This window comes from Hordeum vulgare, chromosome 6H, assembly GCF_904849725.1.
Source record: "Hordeum vulgare subsp. vulgare chromosome 6H, MorexV3_pseudomolecules_assembly, whole genome shotgun sequence".
Classification (NCBI taxonomy): domain Eukaryota; kingdom Viridiplantae; phylum Streptophyta; class Magnoliopsida; order Poales; family Poaceae; genus Hordeum; species Hordeum vulgare.
Genome location: NC_058523.1, coordinates 37,808,723 through 37,814,149, shown reverse-complemented (window position 1 = coordinate 37,814,149; position 5,427 = coordinate 37,808,723). Strand labels below are relative to the sequence as shown.

Below are 5,427 nucleotides of genomic sequence, written 5' to 3'. Positions count from 1 at the left end.
TCCCCTCCCATTCTTTGCCATCCACCGTAATATCAGCGTCAGCAAATATCCCCCTAAGAAAAAACGTCTTTTGCAAGCCCCCTCTCCCCCTCTCCTGGACTAAGTTGAATATATTTGACAGCCACGTTGCCTTCTCACTTTAGACAACAACGCCCTAGTGGTAAACCAAACCACTTTGTTGGCCTGGTAGGGAGATATGAAAAGCCACAATGTGCTATAATTGGCCACACCGCTTTTGTTGAAAATTAAGGAACTAAAGAAAACCATATCCCTTGCAATTGAATTGAGATCATTCCCGATTGTTGTATTGATGGATTTTCCATGAAAATGTATATTAGTGTTCCTTTAATCTGACCCCACAAATTCAGCAGTGTGACCAGCCTACGTAATCATTTTAGGCACCACTGATCTAAGCACGAAATGACAATGGTTAACTAAGCTCGGGCCGAAATATGTATCTGTTTTCATGGATTGTGATCAGAACGATCAAACCGATGTAAGTTACAACATTCAAGCCCCACAAATCTTGCATTGCTTTTGCAGAAAACTCTCGTAATTTACATCATGGTAGTACAACTCAGATTGCACAACAACATGTTTCATGGCATGCACAATCTTCAAGGCACATCTTACTTGCCGGGGACAAAGTTGGTGGCAAACGCCCAGGCATTGTTGTTGATGGGGTCAGCGATGTGGTCAGCGAGGTTCTCAAGTGGGCCTTTGCCCGTGACGATAGCTTGGACAAAGAAGCCGAACATTGAGAACATGGCGAGGCGACCGTTCTTGACCTCCTTTACCTTGAGCTCAGCGAATGCCTCGGGGTCGTCGGCTAGGCCAAGAGGGTCGAAGCTCCCTCCTGGGTATAGTGGGTCGACGATCTCGCCGAGTGGGCCGCCAGCAACACGGTACCCCTCGACGGCACCCATGAGCACAACCTGGCATGCCCAGATAGCTAGGATGCTTTGCGCGTGCACAAGGCTGGGGTTGCCTAGGTAGTCGAGACCACCCTCACTAAAGATCTGGGAGCCAGCCTTGAACCAAACGGCCTCTCCAAACTTGACGCCGTTGCGGGCGAGCAACTCAGGGAAGACACAACCAAGTGCCCCAAGCATAGCCCAACGGCAATGGATCACTTCCAGCTCCCGATTCTTGGAGAAGGTCTCGGGGTCAGCCGAAAGTCCTGCAGTGTCCCAACCATAGTCGCCAGGGAACTCACCGGTGAGGTAGCTCGGGGGCTCACCAGAGAGTGGGCCGAGGTAGAGCACACGGTCGGCACCGTACCATGGGCTGCCAGAGGAAACCTGTTTCGCCTTTGCTGCAGTCTTGCGCATGGTGACACGGGCCTCACCGAAGAGAGCCGATGACGGTATGTTCTCCACCATCTTGCCGGCAAAGGACGAGGAGGAAAGGGACATGGTGGTTGCTGCCATTGGAAAGCTAAGACTGGAGTCTGGTGTATGTGTTCTCCAAGAGAGGCGTGAGTGTTAATATGACTTGATAGGAGAGGGGCGTGTGGCTACTTAAGGCAGCGGAAGGTGGGATATGGCATGTGTCCAAGCTTTACAAGATAACCATAGAGTTTTTTTTCGACAAACAAGATAAACATGGATAGAGAGAAAAATCTTGAGCTTTGATGCAATTGGTGCTACAGAGATCTCTTCTTGTCGGAACACTTGGAGCCGCGAGAACAGGAAATGCTGTTGATGTGAGCTTGTGGCTAGAAGTGGCTGTGACTGGGATCTCCTTGGAGACTGCTGATTGGATCAAGTGTGAGGGAGATCTGCACTAGGAAGCATCGCGAAGCGTCACACCACTAGCAGTTGTTCTCATGTATCATTTAGCGTTTAGAATATTAGAATAGGATGTCTTAAAAAAAAGGAGGAACACAGCCTCTGTCTCTGCATCAATCGATGCATGCAGCCATATCAGAATAGGATGTACACATGCCGTGGTAAAATATCACATTATTGAGCCAAATTCTATACATAAAACTAGATATATTCATTTTTACTCAAAAAATGTAGGTACACCTTAACTTGCCATTCAACTAACAAGTAAATTAATTAATTTAATACTTACATTTTTTAGTTTACATTCACACATTCTGTATGTTTTAGATTAAAGTAAATGACTCCCCGCGGCAAAAGGGGTCATAATCACTAAAGAATGAAACAACATTCTACATTTGCAAACAATATATAAGACTAGATAACTAAATAAAAGCAATTATTTAGAACAGCATTTATTTAGAACAACATTCTACATTCTAAACAGTATATAAGACTATGCTTTTTTAGAATGTAGAATGTTGTTTTTTTATATGTTTTACCGTTGATTCTCATGTCGACCTATCCTTTTTACAGTTGTGCCAAAAAAAATTATTTAGAACATTTTAATAGGTAGGATATGTAGAAGTACATTTTAATGTCTATCTACTCTTATATGCTTTAAAAAACAGTTATTTCTTAATTGTTTTATAATAAATTGATCCAAAATAGGGACGCACTCAAGCACATTATTTTAAGGGCCGATGCCGCAAACCAACCCGTGGTTGGATGGTTCGGAGGACTGTGGTATCCCATGTCCACCAGAGTTCAAGTCCCAGACTTGACGTTGGTGCTTGCATTTTCCTGAATTTATTCCAGGTCTTTTAGCAATGTGCTTTTAGTGGTAGGAGACGTTCCCGTCGGCAACGAAGGCGTCAGTGGTGACTTCGTCAATCTCAAGATGATGCGTCGGCTTAGTCTCTCGAAGATGCTCATAGGGATAGGGTGTGCGTGCGTGCGTTGGCGACTGCCTTTTCGCACCCCATCCCCAACTAAATCGATGATTTGCTTTGGGGAGTTCTTTTTGTGAAAGAAAGGATGGGTTGCTTTGGGGAGTTCTTTTTGTGAAAGAAAGGAGTGGATACAATCTTGGACTCTTTCTGATTGATGGTACAATCTTGGTTCTATTATTGAGGTACTTTATAGTTGAAAATGATCAATATTAGTTGTGTGGTGAAATTGGGTAAGAATAGAAAAGATTGGTTCAAGCACTGGATGAGCATAAAAATGTCTAGAAGTTTTGCAGTTCTTAGTTGATTGAGATTTACTGATAGAATAGCTTCATTAGTTTAGGGGCAGCGAGACATCAATCGAGAGGGTGGTGATTGCGACATGGGATACAGGGGATGTCGTGTAGGACAATGTTGTTCAGCTGTCACCTACTTGCATTCAGCTTAGGAGTAACTAACAATTGTTGCTTTATGTTAGGTTTGATACAATGGACAAATCTATCAAAATGTTTAGCCGGTGGTGCACGTAGAAGACGAACACGAATATGTGGCGAGAGGGTCCTTCTTGATTACTAGGTTAGTGTATATATGTCTCTAATTGTCCAAATGGCAAAGTACAAAATGCAGACAGATCTGAAAAATCACGGCTGCAGTATAACTGGACACACTCTGCAAAATAAGAAATGAAATAAAATCATGTCCGTTGAAATTGGGCAGGATGGATTTAGATCGTTTCTCATGGGTGACTTGATGGAAGGTCAGGAGAATAAAAACCAAATATAAAGCTTCAATGGAAAATCTACACTTGTTTTTTCATCTCCCGGGCCTCGCAAATTCACCCCGAAACAGGCTTATGCCTCGCTATATTAATATAGTAACCACATAAATTATATAAACCACTCGTCTAAGCACAAGACGGTAATAGTTAATTAAGCCCACCGCAAAGTGTTTATTTGTTCCTGTTATTGTGATTGTGATCACAACAAAACAGTCAGATCAATGCAAGCCACGACATAGAAGGTGGACAAATCTAACAATGCTTTTGCACAAAATTCTCATAATTTACAACATGGTCGTGCAACTCAAACCACATGACAACATATTCGTGGTGAGCACAATCTCAACTACACCTTATTTGCCGGGGACAAAGTTGGTGGCGAATGACCAAGCATTGTTGTTGACAGGGTCAACAATGTGGTCAGCGAGGTTCTCAAGAGGGCCCTTGCCTGTGACGATAGCTTGCACAAAGAAGCCAAACATTGAGAACATGGCCAGACGTCCATTCTTGATCTCTTTCACCTTGAGTTCGGCAAATGCCTCAGGGTCGTCCGCTAGGCCAAGAGGGTCGAAGTTGCCGCCTGGATAGAGTGGGTCGACGATCTCGCCAAGTGGGCCGCCGGCAATGCGGTACCCCTCAACAGCACCCATGAGCACGACCTGGCATGCCCAAATAGCTAGGATGCTTTGTGCATGGACGAGGCTAGGGTTGCCAAGATAATCGAGACCACCCTCACTAAAGATCTGGGAGCCGGCCTTGAACCAAACGGCCTCGCCGAACTTCACGCCATTGCGGGCGAGCAACTCCGGGAAGACACAACCAAGTGCTCCGAGCATGGCCCAACGACAGTGGATCACCTCTAGCTCCCGGTTCTTGGCGAAGGTCTCGGGGTCAGCTGAAAGCCCAGCGGTGTCCCACCCATAGTCACCAGGGAACTCACCGGTCAGGTAGCTCGGAGGATCACCGGAGAGTGGGCCGAGGTAGAGCACCCGGTTAGCACCATACCATGGGCTGTTGGAGGAAACCTGCTTCGCCTTTGCTGCAGTCTTGCGCATGGTGACGCGAGCCTCGCCGAAGAGAGTTGACGATGGTACATTCTTCACTGCCTTGCCGGCAAAGGTCGAGGAGGAGAGGGACGTGGTGGTCGCCGCCATTGTAGAGCTAAGAAAAGTGTGTGATGGATGGGTTCTCAAAGAAAGCCGTGAGGGGACGACTTGAGAGGAGAGGGGGAGGTGGCTACTTAAGGCAGCGAGGTGGCATAAGACATCGACATGGTGTATAAACTGACAAGATCAACATGGATAGAAAGAAAAATCTTGAGCTTTGACGCCATTGGTGCCGGAGAGATATCTTGCTCTCTCTGAACACTTGGCGCATCAAGAGCCAGGAAATGGTGTTGTTGTGTGCTTGTGGCTGGGAGTAGCTGTGACCAGGATCTCCTTGGAGACAGCTGATTGGGTCACGTGTGTAAGATCTGTTAATAGTAGTGACGCATGCTGCTGTTAATAGTAGTCATTTAGCGTGTGGATATGGTAGAATTGATGGCTGGATGAACCTTATTATTTTTTTAAGTGCGCAACAATACCACATAAATTTGGAAAACAAAATGGTGGATACGGTTAATTCTATATATGAAACTGTAATGTTAGTTTTAGATGCTATTTTCACAAATTTCTGTGATAACATACACATATGTACCTTCTTTTTCACATGTGCCTAGATGACTCCAAATAATTTGCATGTGTGTGGCCGTACGTGATAATATTGTTTGACTATACTGCAATATGTCACATATACTATACCAGTTTTTCAGATCATCATCAAAAGACCAGAGTCGAGTCAAATTTATATACTCCCTCTGTAAACTAATATA

General features: G+C 45.0%; 1 pseudogene across 1 annotated transcript; it reads right to left on the bottom strand.

Annotated features, from left to right (window-relative positions):
• Window positions 1-435: 435 nt before the first annotated feature.
• Window positions 436-4,789, bottom strand: LOC123404405 (annotated as a pseudogene). Its single transcript, XR_006611784.1, has 2 exons — window positions 3,905-4,789; window positions 436-1,031 (listed from the first exon to the last, which is right to left on the bottom strand). The product of XR_006611784.1 is annotated as a chlorophyll a-b binding protein of LHCII type 1-like (transcript).
• Window positions 4,790-5,427: the final 638 nt, after the last annotated feature.